Source organism: Desmodus rotundus, chromosome 5 (genome assembly GCF_022682495.2).
Source record: "Desmodus rotundus isolate HL8 chromosome 5, HLdesRot8A.1, whole genome shotgun sequence".
NCBI classification, from domain to species: Eukaryota; Metazoa; Chordata; class Mammalia; order Chiroptera; family Phyllostomidae; genus Desmodus; species Desmodus rotundus.
In genome coordinates this window covers 57,196,357-57,219,582 of record NC_071391.1, presented here as the reverse complement: position 1 = coordinate 57,219,582, position 23,226 = coordinate 57,196,357, and the positions used below count along the sequence as shown (strand labels likewise).

The window sequence follows — 23,226 nt, the reverse complement described above, 5'->3', positions numbered from 1 at the left end:
TAAGAGTTGGGCCTGGTCGTCTGAGAAATGTGGTCAAAGAACCTGATGTTAACTGAATTTAAGAGTGGAATAATTTTTTTGATAGTAGAAGAAAAGGTTTGGGTTCTTTTTCTTATTTAACCTAAAAAAGAACTGTTAGAGTAGAAATGAAGTATGATTATTAAAAATGTAAATATTGAAAGGATGATTTGTAAAGGAAGGAAAATGCACACGGGAGCAAACCTGAGTTGTGTGTTGTTAGAGAAGGAGGTTGCCTAGTACAGAGCACAAAGGGGCACATTTGACTTAGAATCAAGTTGTATTTTTACTCTCTTCTTAAAACAAAAATTAAAGTACTCTTTTCTTCCTTTTTGTTTCTCTTATGAAAGTTTATGACCCAAATTAAAAAATTTATTGATGAGAATCTCAGTGCTTTAGAAATACTTGTCAATTTGTCAGGAATCTAACTATATAAAGTTCAATTTTATGTTTATTTTCTAACTTACTAGATTTTCTTTATAATCTTTAATAATCAAGGATATAGTTTATCTATGACTTTATACATATATCTTTTGCATTTATGCAGGTCACTTTTAATTCTTTTTAATAATATTTTAAGAGTTAAAATAAAGTAGCAAAAGATATAAGCAAACACCTCCCCTCAACAAAAACAACTAACTAATTAAATAATTTTAAAAAACCCACTTAATTGTACTATATATTTTACTGGTCTTACCTAGTGCATTTAAAAGAAATAACTGAGTCTACTAGATGTTATTATTGCATTTTTAAGTTCTGATAGTTGTTGAAATAAAAATATAGAAATGGGAATTATGAGAATTAATCTTGAAAATATTTTATCTGTTTTTATTGATATGTTTACACTTACTGAAAAAAACTCCAACTTGTTTTGAATTTTAAACACCATTACATTCTGAAAAATTGAAAATCAGTCTGTTGAATAAAAAACAGAAGAAAAAAGCTCTATAGGATTATTTTGCCTGTGGATTAAGGTCTTTAAAATATTATCTTGTGGCTGGTAAGAATTAACAACACAAATAACTATAATCATCTTAGTTGGTATTAAATAAGAACAACTCTAAATGGACTCTTGAAGAATTTAAATAAAACCTGTCGTTAGAGAATATAGTTGACAACATTTTAAGCCACAAATTTCTCAATTAAAAATTAATAGTTTCATCCTATTTGTAATTAGTGAAGGTGATTAACTGAATGGCAATATCTGTCAATAAGTTTGTATGATATGTTTAGTTAAGACAAGCTAAGTCTTTTGAGAGTTTCCGTTTTTGAACTTGATTTAGGAAGTGTTGTTATCGACCACATTTTGGCAATGTAACCATTTGGTATGGCAACATTAATACACGGGGAATAAAAGGACAAGTGAATGACAAAGCATTGCATTTTGTAATTGTTTTGAGTAAGGATAAATGTATTGGCAAATGGCCTACCTCGTAGTTGGAATGTCTCTAAAAAATGAGAGGCAACAATAATCTGTAAAAAGCTGTTATGTAAGTAATCCTGGTGCCCAGCTTTGAATGGATGGATTTGCTTTGGCTGATTTTTAAAAGTCATTGTGGGATAAACTAGACTGCAAAAATGGAGCAACATTATACAACAAAATAATAATTTTCTATTCAATTCTACGTGGGTTGCTAAGTAGTGATTACGAATGTATTGTTTCTGAATGTTTGAGTGGTCTCCCTGTGTATTGTCTTTAAGGACAGAAAAGAAGAAAAACCATGTAGCCCTGTGCATCCTGAAGGGGATCAAAGCTTTATAAAAGGATAAGTAGGGAGCCATTGATAAATATAACATTGTTTATGGCCTGTAACTTGTCTTCTGTTTGAACCAACTCCTTTCCCACCTTTTTTTGTTATTGTTCTTGGTACAAGTAAGGGAAAGACAGTGGCTTCATCCATTGTTCTGATACTTAGATAGCCAGTTCATCGAAATAGTAATTTGCATGAATCTCAGTTAGCTGTAGAAATAGAAGAGAATAATAATGCATAACACCCAATACACATGATAGTAAAGTGAAACACTGTTGTTTGCAGAATGTGCTGTGACGTTTACATGGGACTAGGAAACCAAGGCTCTACAGGTGAAAAATTATCACTTTGAAAATGAATACTATCCTTCATCATGCTTTAAAAAACCCCACCAAAGGCTAATATGTTTAGATGGTATAATCTTTGAGGACAGAATTCTGTTTATATAACTTTGATTAGTGTTATAGCCCATAAAAGCATTTTATAAATGAGTTTCCCTTATAGTAGGTGGAAGGTGATAGCAAAAGTATTTTTTGTAATTTTTAAAGTGTAATTTTATCTGATTATAATATGTTAATTATGGAAAATTTAAAAAATATAGTAAAATAAGAAAGTAATATCTGTGGTAAAGTGGATCGTTCTTACCGTAAATAGCTGGATATATGAAAAGCATGCAGAATGATGAACTGTTTAACTTTCTTTCTCTTAGCTTTGAGAGTTTTTTATTTTACACTTACTAATAATTGGCAGTGGAAAAAGACACTTTAAGCCTTTAAAAGTTAGTCATTAGTGTTTATTGATATATAAGAAAAGATGCCTGACACTGCAATGTGCCAGAAGCTGCACACTTAGATGCTAGGCTTAGGGTGACATCTAGTGGTCATATGAAGGAAAAAGTTTTGTCTGGTGGATCATTTTTTCGATGACGATTGCCTTAACACCTTAGAGAACTTGAATAGAAGAAGTGAACTGAAAGTCCACAAAATTTTACAAATTAATTTGGGTTTCTTTTTTTAGTACTGCTAAAACATTTTGAGTTTTAAGGCACTGTGGGGGAGCTTTGCCCGCAGAGCCCCGGGTCCACCACAGATGAAAATAAGTCTACCAAGACATGATCTGCTTGGGGAGGAAAGGTGGCCAAACTTTCAAAGGAGAAGGACCAAGAGCCTTTTCCTCAATGGGCTTTTATTGGGTTCAGTTTGCACAGGAATACAGGTAAAGCTCATCAATCATTGTCAGGCAGTAAAGATCAAACAATAGATAACATACAAAGAACTCTGAGGGCTTATTCTGAGTCAGGGTCAGTTAGCTAAAGGGCTATAAAATTGGGAAACAAACTCATTTAATGCTTGGACCCTTATTAGAAAATTGAGGACATTCTTAGCAAAGCAGGCTTCATAGGATTTTATGCATTCTTTCTTAGGCCTGATCGCCTGGGGAATCCACCCTTTCCAGCACAAGACTGCACCGCCCTCTGTCAATATTTCAGGCTTAAATCAGGCAGGGGAAGTAAGGCAGCCAAGAGATGAGGAGACTTCTTGCAGACATATGAGGACTCAGGCTACGTCAAAGCCGAGGGGCGACGGTCCATCACCCCTTTTTCTATAGCCCCCCAAGTCCTTCCCTGAGGGCCTATTCGTGACCATGCCTGTCTTAGGTCGTCCCTCCCTTGAGGAATCTTACCCATCATTGGCTAACTGGTCAGGCTCAGGGCCAAGCAGGGTAAAGTGAAGTGGGCAGAGGCGGCACCCCTGCCAGGGAGATAAGCTTTGTCTCCCTAAAGGCTTATGGTCCCAAGGTCTCTGACTCCGCCTTAGCCATGGGGGGTTACAGCTTCTGAAACCAGGCAGGGCGGTTCCCAACAAGGCACTAAGGTTATTTATTCTTCAATTAGATGCTGAAGGAGCAAGATGAAGTTTTAAAAAATTATTTTGAAAATTTAAAATTCACTTTATAGTGTTTGAGGCAGACTATTTTGGAAAGATTTGGATAGCAAAGTGATACTTTCTTTAAAACCCTGCCAGGAGCAGCATCTTAGAAAAGTGCTATTCCACTTTATGGAGACTTGCATGTTGGATTTTGTATTAGAGTAGAATACTTTTTATTTCCATAAAGCTTAATACAGAATCCTATGGATGTTTGAGATTACTAGCAATGTGGATGAGACTTTAGGCAGACCACATATGGGGATTTATCACCTCCTGTGCAAGCCTCTACCATGTGCCTACCTGCCAGCAGCTTTAAGCAGCCCTTTATTATGTCTCTCAGTGTTTTGTTTATATTACTATAAAGCACTGATTACACTGCCCTTTGATAAACTGAATATGGCTCTGCCTCCTCAATAGGCTGTGAGTACCCTGAGAGTCGGAGTTATATCTAATTAACCTCTGTACCACCAATGTGTGGACCTTTAGTAAATAATAGGTTGTCAATAAATTTTGTTTATTCATTTACTCAACAATTATTTTTATTTTTTAAATATTTTATTTATTTATTTTTAGAGAGAGGGCAAAGGAAGGAGAAAGAGAGGGAGAGAAACATCAATATGTGGTTGGTTCTCATGTGCCCCATACTGGGGACCTGGCCAGCAACCCCGGCATTTGCCTTGACTGGGAATCAAACCAGCAACCTTTTGGTTTGCAGGCCTATGCTCAATCCACTTCGCTACACCAGCCAGGGCTCAACAATTATTTTTAAAAGACCTGTTATATTGTGGTAGGCAATAGAGATACAATAATAAACTATAGAGGAGAGGATAGTCCTTGCCCTCATGGGTAAGAGAGAGCAATCAAGTTGGGGAAAGAGACATTAGGTGTGCAGTTAGTTTATTTAAGTATAACGGTGACAAGTGCTACAAGATCAATCTGTGTAAGAGTTTTTATCACATTTTGGGTTTGAATAATATAAAACCGCTACGTATTTTCTCAGTACAGTAATTATAATATAATATTTTTATTTCAAAATAACATGATTTCTATTTGAAAACATCATGGCTATTTTGGTCTTAATTATTCATCATAACTTAATTTTTGCCAACCGATCATAAGAAAGTCAAAGAAATTTTTATAGATGATAGGGAGTGTGAAGACCCACACAGTCATGTGAATTTGAAAGAACGTGGTTTTAATCCTCCAAAGCAGAGGTTCCCAAAGTGCAGTTCTTGGCGCAGCAGCAGCAGCCTCACTGGGGACGTGGTTAGCATTGCAGATTCTTGGGCCTCACCCCAGAGACACTGAATCAGAACCTCTGGAGTGTTTTAATAAGCCTTCCAGGTGATTGTGAGGCATGGTAAAGTTTGAGAACATGTCTTCTAAGTGGTTAGATGGTGGGTCACTTGAAGGAAGTAATACGGCAGGCGAGTATTATCAATACACTTGGGAAAATAGGACGATGGAATTTCTTCATTCTTGAATTTTTAAAAAAATCTAATTTGATTGTGAACAAATATAAATAAACCATTATCATTCTGGGATATATCTCGAGTACTTAAATTAATGAATACTATTATGAAATCTAACTTTTTAAAGAAAACACAAGTGTATCTGAAACATGTAAGTGTTTTTTTAAGGATTGTATTTAGTTTTAGAAGGGAAGGGAAGGAGAAAGAAAGGGAGAGAAACATCAATGTGTGGTTGCCTCTTGCATGCCCCCTACTGGAGACCTAACCTGCAACCCAGGCATGTGCCCTGATTGGGAATCAATCCAGCAACCCTTTGGTTTGCAGGCCTGCACTCAATCCACTGAGCTAAAACTAGCTAGGGCTTTGCTATTTTTTTCCCTTTTGGATACTTAATGATAGTTTCTATCTGTGGTTTAAGGATAGAGAACAGCAAAGCTACATTGTATGAGGCTTACTCACTTAGGTAAGTGCTTGCTGCCACTCACAGCCTCAAAGCATGTTCTCCAGTAAAACAAATAAATTACTATATGTCATGGACCTTCAAATAAGTCTGGACTGGTCAAAGTGGTAAATGTTAAATTCTTATATACTAAGGTCTACTATGTCCCCACTTATTTGTTTACAATACCCATTTAAGTAAAAGAGTGCTGGTATTATAGTTATTGCAATTGAGTAATAATAATGAAGTATTTATGAAGAGTTTACCTATTTACATGGATATATGCGATGGATGTTATTTTTTTACTTAGTCTTTGTATTGTTTTCCATTACCATTTAGTCCCCTTAAACCTCCTCACCACAACAATCAGCACACGGTTGTCCCTGTCCATGAGTCCTTTGTCCTATTTGCTCAATCCCTTCAACCCCTCCACCCCCTCCCCACCAGCAGTCATCTGTTTTCCATCTATGAGTCTGTCTCTGTTTTGCTTGTTAGTTCAGCTTGTCCATTAGATTCCACATATGAGAGAAATCATATGGTGTTTGTCTTTCTCTGACTGGCTTGTTTCACTTAGCATAATATTCTCCAAGTCCATCCATGCTGTTGCAAAGTGTAAACTTTTCTTCTTTTTTACTGCTGAGTAGTATTCCATTGTGTAAATGCCCCATGGTTATTTTATCCACTCACCTACTGATGGGCACTTGGGCTGCTTCCGTATCTAGGTGATTGTAAATAACGCTGCCATGAATATAGGGTGCTTATGTTCTTTTGAATTAGTGTTTTGGGCTCCTTTGGATATATTCCCAGAAGTGGCATCACTGGGTCAAAAGGCAGATCCATTTTTAATTTTTTGAGATATCTCCATGCTGCTTTCCACAGTGGCTGCACCAATCTGCATTCCTACCAACAGTGTGGAAGTATTCCCCTTTCTCCACATCCTCGCCAGCACTTGTTGTTTGTTGGTTGATTGATGATGGCCATTCTGACAGGTGTGAGATGGTAGCTCATTGTGGTTTTAATTTGCATTTCTCTGGTGATTAATGACGTTGAGCATCTTTTCAAATATCTATTGGCCATGCTGGATGTTAATAAAGACCAAATCCTTACCCTTAAGGAAGTTAAGGTCAATTGGGAATATTCACCTACATAGAAACAAGTAGGAGACAGGATATGCATTAAGGAGTAAACTCTGGAGGCTAGACCAGAATGCTGTAGAAGTTCAGAGCATGTGGGGATCACTGTAGATTGGTGTCGTTAGGGTAGCTTTAGTTATATAATATATAAAGTTGAACTGGGTCTTGTAACTGATAGGATTTGGGTAAGAAGAGAGGCTAGAGAAGGACATTTTCTCCATCTGTCCATCTGCCCCTCCATTCATCCATCCATCTGTTCATTCAAAAGATATTCATTGAAGACTGTGCTAGGCACTCTCATGTACTCACTGGGACACAAGCATCAAACACATTTGCATAAATAGTACATACTTGCAATGCGATGAATGTCATAAAGGAGAAGTAGAGGGTGCTCTGAGTGAGAGACTCAACCGTAGCAGTGGAAGCAGGGAAAGCTTTCTTTGGGAGTGGTATTTGAGGTGAAGAAATTATACAGACTCATTCATAGATGTCAGAAAGAAAACAAAGAAATGGATTTGACCGCAATAGAGGTTTATGATGTTTTGAATATTTACGCTTCTAGAATGACCTCTAGGAGTTGAGTAAGGTACCACATTAGTCTTAAATCTCTTCCAAGGACTGAAGTGTGAAGGTCAACTTGAGACACAAGAGTGGTAAGCATAAAATGTGACCCAAAGAACCTTCACTATATCCAGTGCTAAACTGTCATATGCTGAGTGCGATTAGTTGTGTTTTTCGTGTCAGGCAGGAATCCAGTATTTCTTAAGTTTAAATTTGACACTTCGGATTGGATTGCCATCCACAGGATCAATTGCCATTCTTGGGTCTGGACTTTGTGTATTTGCTGCAGGATTTATGTCACCAGATGGCACCATTTAACTGAATTTATGTGCTTTAGGTATGAGGCTGGTTGTTTTAAAAGGAGGATGCTTTTATTTGTACTATTCCCGAAACAGGAAAAGGTAATTTATTTTGATGGCATATGAGATTTCTATTCAGAGTAAAGTGATGAAACCCCAAAGGCTTGATGAGGGCAACAAAGGCCCCGGTGATTTCTGCTAAGTACCTAACCGATGGAAATTTAGTGGTGGTCACGATCAGCGATACGGGGGTTGGCAAGAGTAGGTTTATGGTTGTGAGGACATGAAACACAGAGTTCATTCTTGTGTTATTTAATAATTATTGTATTATTTTCCATATGGACAACTGTAAACCTACTTTTGCCTGCCCCTGTACATGGTAGCTGGCTAAAAAGCAGACAGAATACACTAGGTGTCCCCATCTAGGTTTTCCTACAGCTAGCATAGTAATATTATAAATATTTTAGCCTTGAGTTTAACTTTCTGGTGTAGGGATTTGATATACATAATAACAAAGATATAGAGAAGATTCTAAAACATTTTAGGAAAAAACCCTTTCAAGATACCTTGAAATGTTATGGTAATATCATGTTTGCAATTTTTTTTTCACGAGAGTGTATGTTATATTGAGCGTTAGAACTAATAAAATTAATACAACATGATAGGGATATTCTTCTTAGTATAAACATTCATCCCAAGGTAATGAATATTTATTATTTCTTGATTAAAAACTTCCTTAGTACTTTCCCCACCTTTAAGTGAAATGAGTCACTTCCTTATGTTCCCACAGTATTTGTGCATATTTCTGGTGCGGCACTTATTACATTGCATTATTGGGAATCAATTCCGTGTTGATCTTCTTCAGTAGACTGTGAGCATCTTGAATGCAGGGAAGAGTTCTAATTCAGTGTGGGGTACAGTGTCTACCATGGATCATTTCTTCCATTATTAACTTTTTTTTTGTTTGACAAAGTATATTTTGAACCCTTCCTCTCTAAGAAACACTGCGTTAGGGTCTGAGGATTTCGTGACACGAGAGGTGTGGACCTTATTTTCATGGAGCTGTACTAAGGGAGACAGACATTAAACAAATAAATACAAATGTGGTATGTACTTTGAAATAAGTATTTATATGAATTAATCAGTAAAATCATAAGAATTACTTGAACTGGTTCAATTCATATTATTGTATTATGTTTGTTTAGATATTATTTATTAATTGAAACCTTGTGGTAATTACCTATTATCCTTGGAATCAAATTCAGACTTCTCTCGTGTACAGGCCCACACCACCTCTGCCGCCTCTCCTCTCATCTCCTACCACTCTTCCCTCTCACTGTGCTCCGGCCACACTGGCCTTCTCTCTTGTTCCTGAATGCTGCCCAGGACATTTCCACTTGCTTTTGTTTGTTTGTTTGGAGTACCTTCCTACCCAAATCTTGCCTTATTGGCTTATCCCATCACTTAGGTCTCAGTGGCTCTAAAGTGCTTTTCCACTTCATTACCTGCACCCCACTCCCAAGTCACATCTAGCACACTACCTGTTTCATTTTGCCACTGTATGTATCACTAGGAGAAATTTTGTTTGTGTGTGCTTTGCATGACTTTCTCTACTGGAATGTAAATTCCGTAAGAGCAGCTACTTTGTCTTATTCATGGCTGTGTCTTTTATATTAGCTCAGTGTCTAGCACTCAATAGCCACCAAATAAATATTTGTTAAATAAATGGATGAGTAAGTCAGTGTTGCTGCATGCTTGGTACGGTGTTAGATTCTTGTTTTAGTTAGAAATGTACTCATTTGAAAGGAGCAGAAAGCTTATGCAAATAGTGTTTTATTTTTACTACGTGAGGAGAAGTTTGAAGGCAGGCAGTTGCTGGCATTAAGGCAGCATCTCAGGGACATTCTGGTCAGTGTTGAATGGCAGTTACAACAGGACCCCAGGGAGGAATTGGGAATATAGTATCAGTAAAGCCCAAGGCGAGTGTTGTCAGGCAGACGGAGCACCAGGGAGCTTTGCCTGAGCCAAAACGAAGGATACCAGGTCCCATCAAATAGACTTCTGCATCAGAGACCAGATGGGTAGGGACATTGATCAAGGACCAGAGAAGCCAAAGGACAGCATGTAGATCCAATAAAACCAACCTATTTCTGTTGCCAAGACTATGACGGTGGATAAACCATGTTACCCACCCTTCCTCCCCTGGGAGGCTACTCCCGTACAACTGGGCATTATTTTAGAGAGAGATAAGCAGAAGGGGGGAAGCTATATGAATGAGCAGTTTCAGCTGAGAGAGACTGTTTAAATAATTGAATCAGACTGCGCTTTTAAACTGGGTTGGGTGGTCACTTTTCCCCATTAACCAGGGCCTGAGAGCTGCTGAAGCAGCTGGATAAAGCACAGGTAGAGTGAAGAGCTGTACGTTTCATTTGCAGGTCCATGGTATGGTGTGAGGTGTGTGTGAGCCCATTCTGCAGAAGCATAGTCCTCAATGTTGACTCTTACCTCTTCATTCCTTTCAAATTTGATATCTAGTGTTGAAAAGGATTAACCACAAGAAGGAGCAATGGAAAAAGAAGTACCCCTCATATATCTCATGGGAAAGGCTCGCCTTCATTCTGTTAGCTCTGGCTCCTGGTAAAAGATAGAAGAGGGTGAGAATGAGGGGCATCAGTCTACCTTAGTTTGTTTACTTAAGTCAGTCCTAAATGTTGCTTAGGAAAACATTTATCCTTAATCTTACTTGTTTGCTCAGAAGCCATGGAACTTCTTAGCCTATGTTAGGAATTGCAAACATGCCAATAATAACCTACAGCTATACCATGTAGAATCAATTTCCCTGATTTCTAGTTTCTGAGTCCCTGGCTTCTACCTTACATTCTGTTTCCAGGTTGCTGTCAAAATAATAAACCTTTATGAAAACATAAGATTAGAATTTTCTCTGCAGGACTGTGTGTATGCAAATGAGTCATCAAATGTACCCAGAGCCACAAAACTCTAGTGGGCATGCTAGTTCTTACAAAAATGTCTTAATGATGAGTCCCTAAAAGTTTAAGTGTTTTAAAAATCACAGACACAAATTATACTTAATATTAAATAATTCTTTTACAAAAACCTTAAGTTTTGAAAATAAGCCATTTGAAAACAAACAGTTACTTCAGAATCAAGTCTTGTGCTTAAGAAATAGTAGCTGCAAGAGTTTTTTGAGAGTTTAAGAGCTCTTGAATTGATCAAAATAGAACAATAATTATAAAGGTGAGTTTAAGATTCCATTAATTGAGGTAATTGATATTATTAACAAAACCTGTTTATTTTAGGTACAGGACTACATTTAGTTATTTTTCCTGATACATGTTCACATTCTTTTTGCCATATTTCTCATACAAATCTAATTTCTTAACTATATCCTTTTCTAGAAAGGGAGCTCCTTGAAATATGGAAAATTTAACATATTTAACAGGGTTCTCTGCAGGTACCAAACAAATTTTAGTGCAGGACACTTCCATTTTCCAAATTTGAGTATTTCTACATGTAACGTGGAGGATGCAACTTTCTTTAAACATGATGATTACGGAGAGGAATGGTGACTCTGCCCATTGGACAAAGGTTATAGGACAATGGACAGTGATATGCTACATGATAATTTTATACTTTCCAATTGGAATTATTGTCATTATAATGGCTTTGTTGGTAGACAGTTTATTCCTTGGATCAATTTCTTGATCTGCTTTCCAGCAGTAATCTCTTCTTTCACCACATCTCATGTACCCACTCTTCTGTTTTGCTCTGTGTCTCGTCAATAACCACACGCCTCTGAAATCTCCACTCTCTGACCCCCACTCGTCGCCTTCTGTCGGTCCAGTTTATTCCTGTATTTTCCATGTCAATTGTTCTTTCATCCCACAAGCACTGCTGACCCGTCAGCCTTCTACATTTTCGGGATCTGTTAGCTACCATAAGTCTTCACGCCCCCCCTTACCCCATGTAGAGTACACGATTCATTGCTATAATTACTCATTTGCACACATCTGCAGTTTTGTTGTTGTTCCCTTCATTTGCTGGAAAAAACAACCTCTGGGGAAACCCACCTCCATTCCGTGCCTGCACCGGTCCAGTCGAATGTGGCTGGAGAAACCCATGCAACTTTGTTAACTGGTCTCACTTGAAACTCATGACCAAAAAGCCTTTTATATGTCCTTGGAAAATTCACTTTCTGGTTCTCACAGGGACCATTTCATACCTTCTTCCTCCTCAAATTCAATACACCTCACCTCTTTCAACATTAACTATTCTTCTTATTTTATTGAGAAAATAAAAAAAATCAAAAGAGAACTTTCTCATCTTTTCACCTCTTAATCTACCAACCTACCTTCATCTGTATCCATATACTGTGCCTTCCCTTTTATTCAAGTGGATAAACTGTCTCTTTTCTTATCTCAGGATGAATTCCCTGTTTGGACAGAGTATCAAGTCAGGGTCCTGGAAGGTAACAGAAGGCCTTCTCAGAGAGAGAGTTTCATGAAGGATCAGTTTACAAAGGTGTGGGCAGAGCTGAGGGGACTGACTCACCAGGCATCAAAGCACTTGGGGAGTAGGAACAGTGAGCATTCTGAAGCAGCAGGGAGAGCCAGCTGTTCCGGTAACACCTAGAGACCTGTCACCATGGGAGGGCTGCATGACAGAAGCTCTGGCTTTAGGAAGAGGACCACAGCCACTGCCAGACCATGGCCCAGAAGGAAGGCAGCCAGAAGAATAAATATCCCAACCTCTCTTTCCTCCCTTTCCTGATCTTCTGCTGGTGCTTCCCAATAGTGGACCCCAGTTGGAAGCTAGAGGACAGGGAAGCTGGGTGACATAGTCTGTTGAGGTGACATAGTCTTCCCAGGGTACAGAGCAAGTGAAGTAAGATAATCTGGAAGGGCAAATATAGAAGATCCATGCCAAGTTATATTCTGTTATTTCCTCATTTATTCAAAGAATATGATATAATTATTCTTTTTCTATTTGCAGGTAATTTACCTTCATATTTAATTATTTTTTATTAGCACACAAACATCTCTTCTTAAAGAAACAATGTAGAGTAAGGGTTAAGAGTATGGACCCTGGAGCCAGATTGCCTGGGTTTGAACCAGGTTCCTCTGTTACTTACTACTCGTGTGGCTGGGCAAGTTTCATAACCACTCTGTGTCCCAATTTTCCTATCTGTAAAATGGGGATGATAATAAAAGTACCTGTCTTGTAGGCTTGTTGTGAGAAGTTACTATATGTATTGCATTTCAAACAGTGCCTAGCAAATACTAAATGTTTGCTATTATTGTCATCTTTAAAATCTATTCTCTTCATCTGTCATCTCCCTTCACTTTGTTTTTCCTTGTCTTTCGGCTTCTGTCTGAGCTGGCCAATGGGAAGTATTAACAGATTAGAAAAAGGGAGAAAAGAGAGGTTGGGACATTTATTCTTCTGGCCGCCTTCCTCCTGGGCCATGATTTCGTAGTGACTGTGTTATACTCAGGGTCACAGTTCCTGTAGTGTAGCCCCTCCCCCATTCCTCTAATCCTCTTTAGAGCAAAAAGTATCGCAAGAGTTGTTTCACTCCCAGTCTATGCTTCTTCATCTCCTAGTTTCTGTTGAAGCTTCTCCAAATCAGGCTCTTGTCTTCTTTGTCCTAATGAGATTGTACTTGTCAAGGTTATTGTGATATTATGATTTATAAGAAATATATATTTGGTCATTCACATGATGAGAATGTATTTCTCATACATATCTGTTTTTTGTCTGCCCATTTCTGGCTCACAACTCCTAACACCCTTGGGATTTCCTGTGATAAGGGCAATAGGTTCTTTTGTTATGTTAATGAGAGGACTTTTGGAAACCGCTCAGGTAACTGAAGGATGAGTGACTTGTTGCCAGGACAACTAACCATGTAATTAGAGGTTGAAACTTTCACTCTGCACTCCCCCACCCCCTCCCCCACCCCTGGGTAAAGGAGAGGGGCTTGAGATTGAGTTCATTTGCCAGTGGCCAGTCATTTAATCAGTCATGTCTGTAATGAATGGAGCCTCCATAAAAACGCTAAAGGATGGGGTTTGGAGAGCTTCTGGGTTGGTAAACATGGTGAGGTTTGAGGTGAGTGAATCTCTTTTATCTGGTTTTTCCCTGCATTATGTCCTTTTGTAATAAACTGGTGATCCAGTAAGTAAAATGTTTCTCTGAGATCTGAGAAACTCTCTAGCAAATTAATCAAACCTGAGGAGGAGGTTTGATATATATCCTATCACCCTTGTGTTATCTTTCACTATCAAGCATTTCAAATCTTAGCATGGACTGGAGTTTTGATTGCCCCCCACCCTTGTTTCTCTCTCAGTCTTCACCATTTCAGTAAATGCCACCATCGTTTATCCAGTTACTCAGGTCAGAAGTCATCGTCGATTCTTCTTTTTCTTTCACATCCCAATCCCATCCATTTGCAAGTTCTGTTGCCCAATTTTCTAATTAAGTTCAGAATCCTACCACTTCTTCCCATCTGCATCATGTCATCCTTGTCTGAGTCACCTCTTATCTGGTCTGCGATAGCTTCCCAATTGACAACCCTTTGTTTTCACTCTTGCCCCAATCTATTTTCTGTAGCATCTGGAGTGACCTTTTGAATCACTATTTTAAAAACCCTCCATTGGCTTCCTGTCACTATCCAAACAGGATTCAAATGTCTGAGTGTAAGGCCTTACATACTCTGACTCCTGGCCACTTCTCCCACCTCTCCTACTAACATTCTTAGCATTGCCAACTTCCCTCCAATCAGGTTGGCCTTGAACTTTCCTGAACAAGCTTTCCACTTCAGGGTGTTATTAGTACTTGCTGATTCCTCTGCCTGCAGGTGTTCGCCCACTTTCTCACTCATCAACACCTGTTTACTGACCACCTTTTCGGGCCTGTCTGAGCCCCTGTCTAAAATAGCTACCCTTCTCCCCTTACTCTTTTTTCTCTTACTCTATTTAATTTTTTTTTATTGTACTTATCCATATATAATTAATTGTGCTATTTATTTGTGGCCTTTCCTTCCCAACTATAATATAATCTTGAGGGCAGGGACTTGGCTGCCTTGTTTGCTCCTCAAATCCTAATGCTTAGTAGAATTCATGGAATAAAGTGGAAGGTGATATAATTTGGTGAATGAAGGAAAAGCTAATTTACTACTGATGGTCAACTTGAAAATTTTGGCTGTATAACTGCATTAACATTTTCTTTGTTTTTGATTTTTATTAGAAATTTGAATCAGAGTTTTGGATGTACTGTGTTGAAAAATATATTAATTTAAAAAGTGTTCTTGTGTTTGTAATATTTTATTGTCAGTACAGTGGGAATTTTGCATTTGTTTACAGGGTCTTTGTACCAAGAACTCAGGGTATCAAAGAATGTGATTTATGAGGTCAGGAAAGTACATTAAGTTAATTATTCTACTGCATTGCCAGGCAATTTCGTGGAGTTTGCTGGTATGTAGCAATCAAAACTGCATCATTTAAAGTTGATAGACATATTAAAATATGGAAATTTCACTTGTTTATGTGTCCTCCATTTTGAGGTTACTGCTGATAATATGAAATTTATGATATTTGCAGTACTATGAAAATTTAACAAAATAATATGAATATCTGTTAATAATATGACTTAGCTTCTAGCACTTAACATAGAGGACTTCTCAGATACCTTTCTTCTTTTACATAGTTGAACTTTTCCCTTAGAATTCTTCATTGCATCTCAGCTGTCTTGAGAAATTGAAAACTACCACTTAAAAACGTAGCCTTACTGATACAATTATTCTTCATGATGTATTTACTTAAACTTTTCATTAAATTATTTGTTAATTGAACAAATATTTGTGGAGCACTAATGATGTGTCAAAAACTGGTATAGATGTGTGATTATCTGTCAGTGAAAAGACAGGTAATCGTGCTCTCATGAAATTCATAGTTGAGTGGTGGGTGTCAGCACTATACAAACATGTAGCCTGGAGCAGGGAAGAGGAATCGACAGTACCATGGAGAGGGGGAAAGGCTGCTATTTTAAATAAAGTAGTGAAGTCCTGTCTAAGGAAGTATTTGAGTAAAGACTTGGAGTGGAGGGACTGAGTCATAAGGCTATTTGCAAGGGAAAAGAACTGGACTTTCAAGGAAAGGCCTTGAGATAGGAGCTGCCTAGATTATTCCAGGAGTAATAGGAGTACGGTGTGATGGACTCAATCACTCTTGATTGAGAAATAGTAGTAGGTAATGAACTTGGTTGTGGTAGAGCAAAGGATTATATAGGAATTTTCAGCCATTATAAAGACTTTGTCTTTTATTGTCAATGAGCTAGGAATCTGTTGGAAGGTTTTGAGAAGAGTGATATGATCTGTCTTGTTAAAAATGATCAGCTCTGAGCTGCATGTTGAGAATGGGCTGAAGGAATGGAAGGAAAGAAATGGAACAAATGAGTTAGGAGTTTATTGTAATGACCCAGCTAGAAATGACTGTGGCTTAGATTAGGGTGTGGCAGTGGTGAGAGTGGTGGGAAGTGGCCAGATTCTAGATGTTGAAGGTAGAATCATGGGTTTTGTTAATGGATTGGGTGTCAGGGATGGGAAAAATAGGTGAGGTAAAAAGGATTCTTTTTTTTTTCTCTCTCAAGGATCTGGAAGTATGGCATTCCCACTTTCATAGATGAAGAAGTCTAGAAAAGCAGCATATTTGGGGGTTAGAGTGGAAAGATCAGTTTTAGAGATGTGAAATTTGTGACACGTGGATAAATGAAGTATAGAGTTGGGTATAGAAATCGAGGGCACCAGGAAGAGATCAAGGATTTAAGTTTAAATTTGGGAGAAGTCAGAGTACTAGTGTGTGTGTGTGTGTGTGTGTGTGTGTGTGTTTACCACCATGAGACTGAAGGGAGAAGCTAGAGGTCATGACATGTACAATACTATAAAATTTTTTATTAAATTCTATGAAGCTGGTAATGTTTGTAATTGAGGTTAGTTATTTTATGGGCAAATTTTATGCTAAAAATTCATTAAAATTTTATATAGAAACTAGTTAGTTAGCTGAGTATACCACAGCTTATTAGCTTTTATCTTTTTTAAATTAAAAAAATTATCTCCTAATGTGGCTGGTGGAAGTGGGGTTCTTGCATTATGACAAGGAAGACATCCTAGGAGAATCACGTATGGGAGAGATTGTGGCATGGTAAGATTTATTTGTGGTGACAGATGCAAAATCAAAGGAAGTTGCCCCTGGGTTCCCAATGTCCCATTTCCATCTGTCCTGCCATGGAAAAAGTCCCATCTTGCCTTCATCAGGCCCAGAAAGAATGCTTTTGGCAGACATTTTGTGCCATGCCAAAGTTGAGTCCATATTAAAGCTTAACCTAGTCTAGTCTTTATCACCATCCAGCTAGCTTGGCTTGTTTTCCTGGCTATGCCTCGGCTGGTGCCCACATGCAGAGTCTACGCAGCTGCCGGGGCCACAGGCGGCTGCTAGTCCCACATGGCTGCTATGGAGAGAGAATGCACGAATGAACACAGGGTGAGTGCATGTTACTAGGGAAGGGACGAGGCCTTTATTAGCTGCAATTATATTGTCTCAGGATTGGGAAGGACCAGGCACTCTTTTCAAACTAACCAATCAACTTCCCAAGCTTTTGTGGGCTTCTGATGGGTCCAACCCCTAACAAATGTATTTCCTATATCTTTCAGGGCTGGGTCTATTATCCAGTTTGGTTCTTTTCCCAGGCTAGAATGACAGGCCTCTACGACTGCCATTTTGCATTCTATTGCATATGTACTTACCTCCCCATTTATTGTTCTATCCCTTCCCCCAGTGATCTGCGGGGAACAGACCAGTTCCTAGGGAAGCAAGCAGGCTTATGCTCCCTAGTTGATTATAGTTAATAATTCTGGTTTCTTTTGTTCCCTTCCTTTATTAATATTAACTACTTATGATAACACTAACTTCTGGAAAGTGTCAGTTACTAGGTGATCAATTTATTCTAACTGACTGGAGTTATAATTTCCATACATAGCAGCAGTATGGGATAAAATTTCAAATTTAAAAGAGGTCATTCAAGCATTTTAAGAATCTACCTGATTTATTAACGTACATGAAGTTTACTTTTAAGCCTTCTGGAATTGATTAATCAAGATCATTTCTAATGTGACAGAGATTAAAGCTAGAATAGATGACTCTTGGACTTACAGTTCTTGACTGAAAATAACAGACTAATAATATGTGATTTAAGTAGAAAAGGGACTTTTCTGGAAGGCTGTAAGATACCGTACAGAAACTGCCAGAAGGCTGGAGTTCAGACTTAGAAAACAGGCAGGAACCAAGAAATACAAAGCACAGCCAAGATTCTCTACAGAAAGAGTTTTTCTAAGGGTACTGGCTATTTTGCCATTACCACTGGCTACTAGGCACCGCGTTGCTGGGCTCTGGCTCCTTAACACTTCCACTGCGCCGTCACTCTCGAGTCTATCATCGTTATCATGAATTAATTTAGACTACCCCACCACTGCCAAGTTACTCTGCGAAGATTAAAAGAAGCACCAACGGTCAATGATGTAATCAATCATTCCTACATAATAAAGCCTCTATACAAATTCCTTATGCACTGGCTGCACAGAGTTTCTGGGTTGGTGAAGACATGGAGGTGCTGGGAGGGTAGTGCTGGGAGGTCAGTAATTCTTCCTCCACATCTTCCCCATCGGGCTGTTCTTGAGTTGTCTTCTTTTATAATAAACCAATAATCTAGTAAGTAAACGTTTCCTGAGTTCTGTGAGCTGTTCTAGGAAATTATTGAACCTGAGGAGTGGGTTGTAGGAATTTCTAACTTATAACTGGTTGATCAGAAGCACATGACAGTCTAGATTTGTAATTGACATCTGGACTACCAGGCATGGGCAGTGTTGTGAGACTGAGCCCTTACTGTGGGTTCTGATGAGGCTACAGGTGACACAGGTGTTCTGGGGGGGCGGGGCCTGGAATAAGTTTTTACAACCCTCTGTAGGTTCTTGGCTTCATGCATGAACGAATTCCAATTTGAGCCAGCATGGAGTTTGAAGTGAACATGAGTTTATGGACTTCCAGTAAAGGTGGAGGTGTAGGTAGACATTCCTCACCTCTGCACAACCACAGAGAGAATTACAACTAAACCTCAAAATAAATAACACCAAGAATTGTCAGAAAATCGAACTGTATGGAGGTCCGACAACCAAGGATCTATAGAAGCCGGATTCATCCAGACGGGTAGGAAGGACGGAGACACGGAGACAGGTGGAGAGGTGAGGAGACCCAGCATGGCATAGGGAGGTGGTGGTGACAGAACGGATGGTCTCACATTCATGTGTTGTGTATAAAAATTAGAGGGGATACCTTAGGAACGAGTGATACCAGCTCCAGGCCAGACCGCATAGCACAGTGTTCCAGTGTCAGGAAGATAAATCCCCATAATTTCTGGCTGTAAAAACCAGTGAGGGTTGGGTTGGTGGAAGAAACTGCTGGATATTCAGGAGACTGCATTTAAAGGGCCCAAATGGATTAAAAACATATGCATACACTCCCCCTCTGGGATATAGCACCAGGGCAAGAGCTAGAAGGGCACCAGTTGCATAGGGGGAGTGGGTGAAATGACTGGAAACAGGGCGAGTGCCTGGCAAACCTCCAGAAGCCAGGCAGTGGCACTGTCCCCTCTCTGAACCCTCCCCTCCCACAGAGCCACAAAGCAGTGAAGAGGGTTGCCCCACCTTGGCGATTACCTAAGGTTTCACCTCACACAATTTACAGGTGTCTTTTCTACAATAGGGCATGCTGCTATGGGAGTCAAAGCAGCTACACCTAATCCAAACACAGGCAGGTTTCCAAACTGTGGAGACAAAGAAATATGGCCCAAATGAAAGGACAGAACAAAACTCCAGAAAAATAACTGGAGTTTTGAAATGAAATGGAGATAACCAACCTATCAGGTGCAGAGTTCAAAACACCGGTGATCAGGATGCTCAAAGAAGTCATTGAGTACAACAAGAACATAAAGGAAGAAAAGAAGGCTACACTAAGTGAAATAAAGAAAAATCTACAGGGAACTAACAGTGTAGGTGAAAAAGCTGGTATTCAAATCAATGATTTGGAATATAAGGAAGAAATAAGCATTTAACCAGAACACCAAGAAGAAACAATAAAAAATAACTAAGGATAGGATAAGAAGCCTCTGGGACATCTCCAAATGTACCAACATCTAAATCATAGAGATGCCAGAAGAAGAGGAAGAGCAAGAAATTGAAACTTATTTGAAAAAATAATGAAAGAAAACTTCCCTAATTTGGTGAAGGAAGTAGACATACCAGTCCAGGAAGCACAGAGTTCCAAACAAGTTGGACCCAAAGAGGCCCACACCAAGACACATCATAATTAAAACGCCAAAGGTTAAAGATAAAGAGAGAATCTTAAAAAGAGCAAGAGAAAGGCTCTTTGTAGGTAACTGTCTAGTTTGCCTACAAAGGAGTTCCCATAAGACTATCAGCTGATTTCTCAAAAGAAATTTTGCAGGTAAGAAGGGACTGGCATGAAGTATTCCAAGTGATGAAAAGCAAGGATCTGCAACCTAGATTACTCCATCCAGATGGCTAGGGTCAGGGGGAATGGTGGTGGGAAATTGGAGACAACTGTACTTGAACAATTAAAAAAATGTGAAAAAGGAAAAAAAAAAAAGAATGGAAGGGCAGATAAAGTGCTTCCCAGACAAAATAAAGCTAAAAGACTTCATCATCACCAAGCCATTATTACATGAAATGTTAAAGGAACTTATTTAAGAAAAAGAAGATCAAAACTATGAACATAAAAATGGCAACAAATTCGCAACTATCAGCAACTGAATATAAAAAATCAAACTAAGCAAACAACCGGAACAAAAATAGAATCATACATATGGAGATCATTTGGAGGGTTATCAGCTGGGAGGGGGGAAGGAGGAGTATAGGGGAAAAGGTACAGGGATTAAGAAGCATAATTGGTAGGTACAAAATAGACAAGGGTATGTGAAGAATAGTATAGGAAAAGGAGAAGCCAAAGAACTTAGTTGCATGACCCATGGACATGAATTAAGTGGGGGAAGGATTGCTGGAAGGAAGGTGGGTACTGGGTGGAGGGGGGCAAGAGGGGAAAAATTGGGACAACTGTAATGGCATATTCAATAAAATCTATTTAAAAAAGAATAAAAGAAAATACACTCTCTTTTTTTTTTAAAAGGGAATTGAGTTTATTAGTGAAGCAATGAGGCAGAGAATGGGCTCTTCCACAGACAGAGCAGCCCTTCCCTAATGGGATTTACTTCTCTTATTGAGGCTTATTTAATCGAGGGGTGGCTCATTCAATAAGGAAGATGAATATTCAGGACATTTCTGGGAAAAGGGGTGGAGACTTCTCAGAAGAGCCCTGTTGGCCATTTTATGACCTTTTATGGGCATTCTGTTTTTGATCATGGCGACTCGAGGTGTGTCAGTTAATACGCTAATGTATTACAATGAGCATTTAATGAGACTAGGGGTTACAGTTAGGTGAAATTAGTCACCAAGTTGGATCCAGCTGGTCTTTGCCTGAGTGGAGATGGTGTTCCTTCTTCTTGACAGCTCCTGTAGCTTTTATCATTTGCAACTGTTCTGCCTCATGCCCTATCTCATAGGTGGTTAGTTGTTAAGCAAAATGATTCCTGGTACTTAATGTGACTATTACCATCTTAGGAAGCAGGCTGACCTCCAGTTCCCCCTGGAAATGTCCATCACCTGAAAGAAATATTCTTGCTAGATAAATGGGCCCTTTAAATTGTTTACTCCTTTGGATTGTACAGCTCTTCACAAGCACTTGCCACTTGGCTAAATATAACAAGCCCCACTCCCTTTTGGGTGTGGAAATCCTTTGTCTTGCTACTGCCCAAGGTGCTGCTTCTGTTCTTAAATTCTCTTAATAAACTCTTGATGTAGTTTTGGAATCGTCAGCCTCTTTCTTTGATCTCCTGGCGCCAAGAAATTTCACAATTTGTAAGCCAGCCAGGAGACCAGAGAAATGGAAAAGGGGAGAGAAGCTCCTTGGGAAATCCTGGGTTGGCCATTGACCTCTATATGGGGAGAGGTGGTCTGCATGTTGAATGCTTGTGACCCACCTCTGAGAATGGGATGCCCTGAAACCCTGTGTGGGCTGGATCATTTGCTGAGCATCTTGCCCATTGTGGTAAGGAAGGGTGGTAAATGGCTCCTAGAGTGTACTGGCCACTTTTGTGGGCAGTTTAGTTGGCCACTGACACGCTTTTAAAGAATGTGGCAAAAGTTTGGAAATAGAAGGGAAACTCCATCTGGGAAAGTTTATCCACCACCCTCTTGGCTACCAACTTAGCTGAGAAGGTTGAGAAATAAGATACCAAAACAGAAACTGTATCTTGCTGCTTTGGATATGGGCAGTAGTCATGAAGCCAGAATGAAACGAAAATGCCTGGAACCCATGGGAAGAAGACAGTGAAAGTGAGGACACAGAGGTCATGGAAGACCTGTGCTTGCTTTGGGCTGAACATTACTCCAACTGGCATTAATGCAATGAAAGCCATGGCACAACAAAGGCAGGTGGGCACCCAAGGGTGGGGATGAAGGCTTTTAGATTAGATACTGGCTTTGCTACTTACTGTTACTTAACTTCTCAGAGTTCCATAGTTTTTATCTGCAAATTGAAGATAGTAGTACTTACAGAGTTGGTGTGAGGATATATGAAGTAAGATATATGAAGAGTGTAGCATATTCTCTGGTAAAAGCCAGGTGGTCAGTGCCAACAGTAAACATTTTTTTTTCATTTCCTCTTCTTATTGATATTCAGGAAATTGAACATCAGTCCTAAATCTGATCTTTTCAGGTTTACAAGGACTCTAGGCTGAAAATATTTCAAAGTAATTTAAAATTGCCTGGATCAACTTTTTTTTTACCCATTACTGATGACTCTCTTTTATATTTGACTGCCAAATTCATGGTAGAATTACAGCAGCAACAGTGGGCATTCTAGCTTGTAAGCAGGAGCCCACCATGACATGTTCTGGTGGTATAGTTCTTCTTTAAAGTGAAGGTGTGTTTTTGCTGTTTTGAAGAGTAGAGAGCATAGTTCTGTGGTTAAGCAAATGGACTACTAAACTGACTTGTAGATAAGTCGCTTACTAGCTGTGAAACCTCAAGCCTTACTTTATTCAATCTCTCTGAGCCTCAATTTCCGTTTCTGTAAAATGAAGATGACAATACCTAACAAGATTGTCATAAGGATTAAATGAGACTTTATATGTGAAATATAAATACCTGGCACAATAACTGGCATCTTGTAAGTACTCAATAAATAATTGTAAGCATCATTATTCAGTTTTTCTGAACAGAAATCTCAATTACATGCTTTACAGACCTAAGAGAGCTGCACCAGAGAATGACTGGCACATTTACAAGGGAAACGGCATAGTGAAGTTAGTGTACGTCATTGTCTATCAGTGTAGAACCACATGAGATACCATTTCTTAGGGAGTTGATCTGACAAGTCTTCTGTGCTCTACCCATTCAAATAATTATTTACTGTCAGATATGCTT

General features: G+C 38.9%; 1 protein-coding gene across 2 annotated transcripts in view; it reads left to right on the top strand.

Annotated features, from left to right (window-relative positions):
• Positions 1–23,226, top strand: part of LOC123477915 (disks large 1 tumor suppressor protein-like) — a 597,612-nt gene that overhangs the window by 18,129 nt on the left and 556,257 nt on the right. The gene's annotated exons all lie outside the window — the stretch shown is intronic.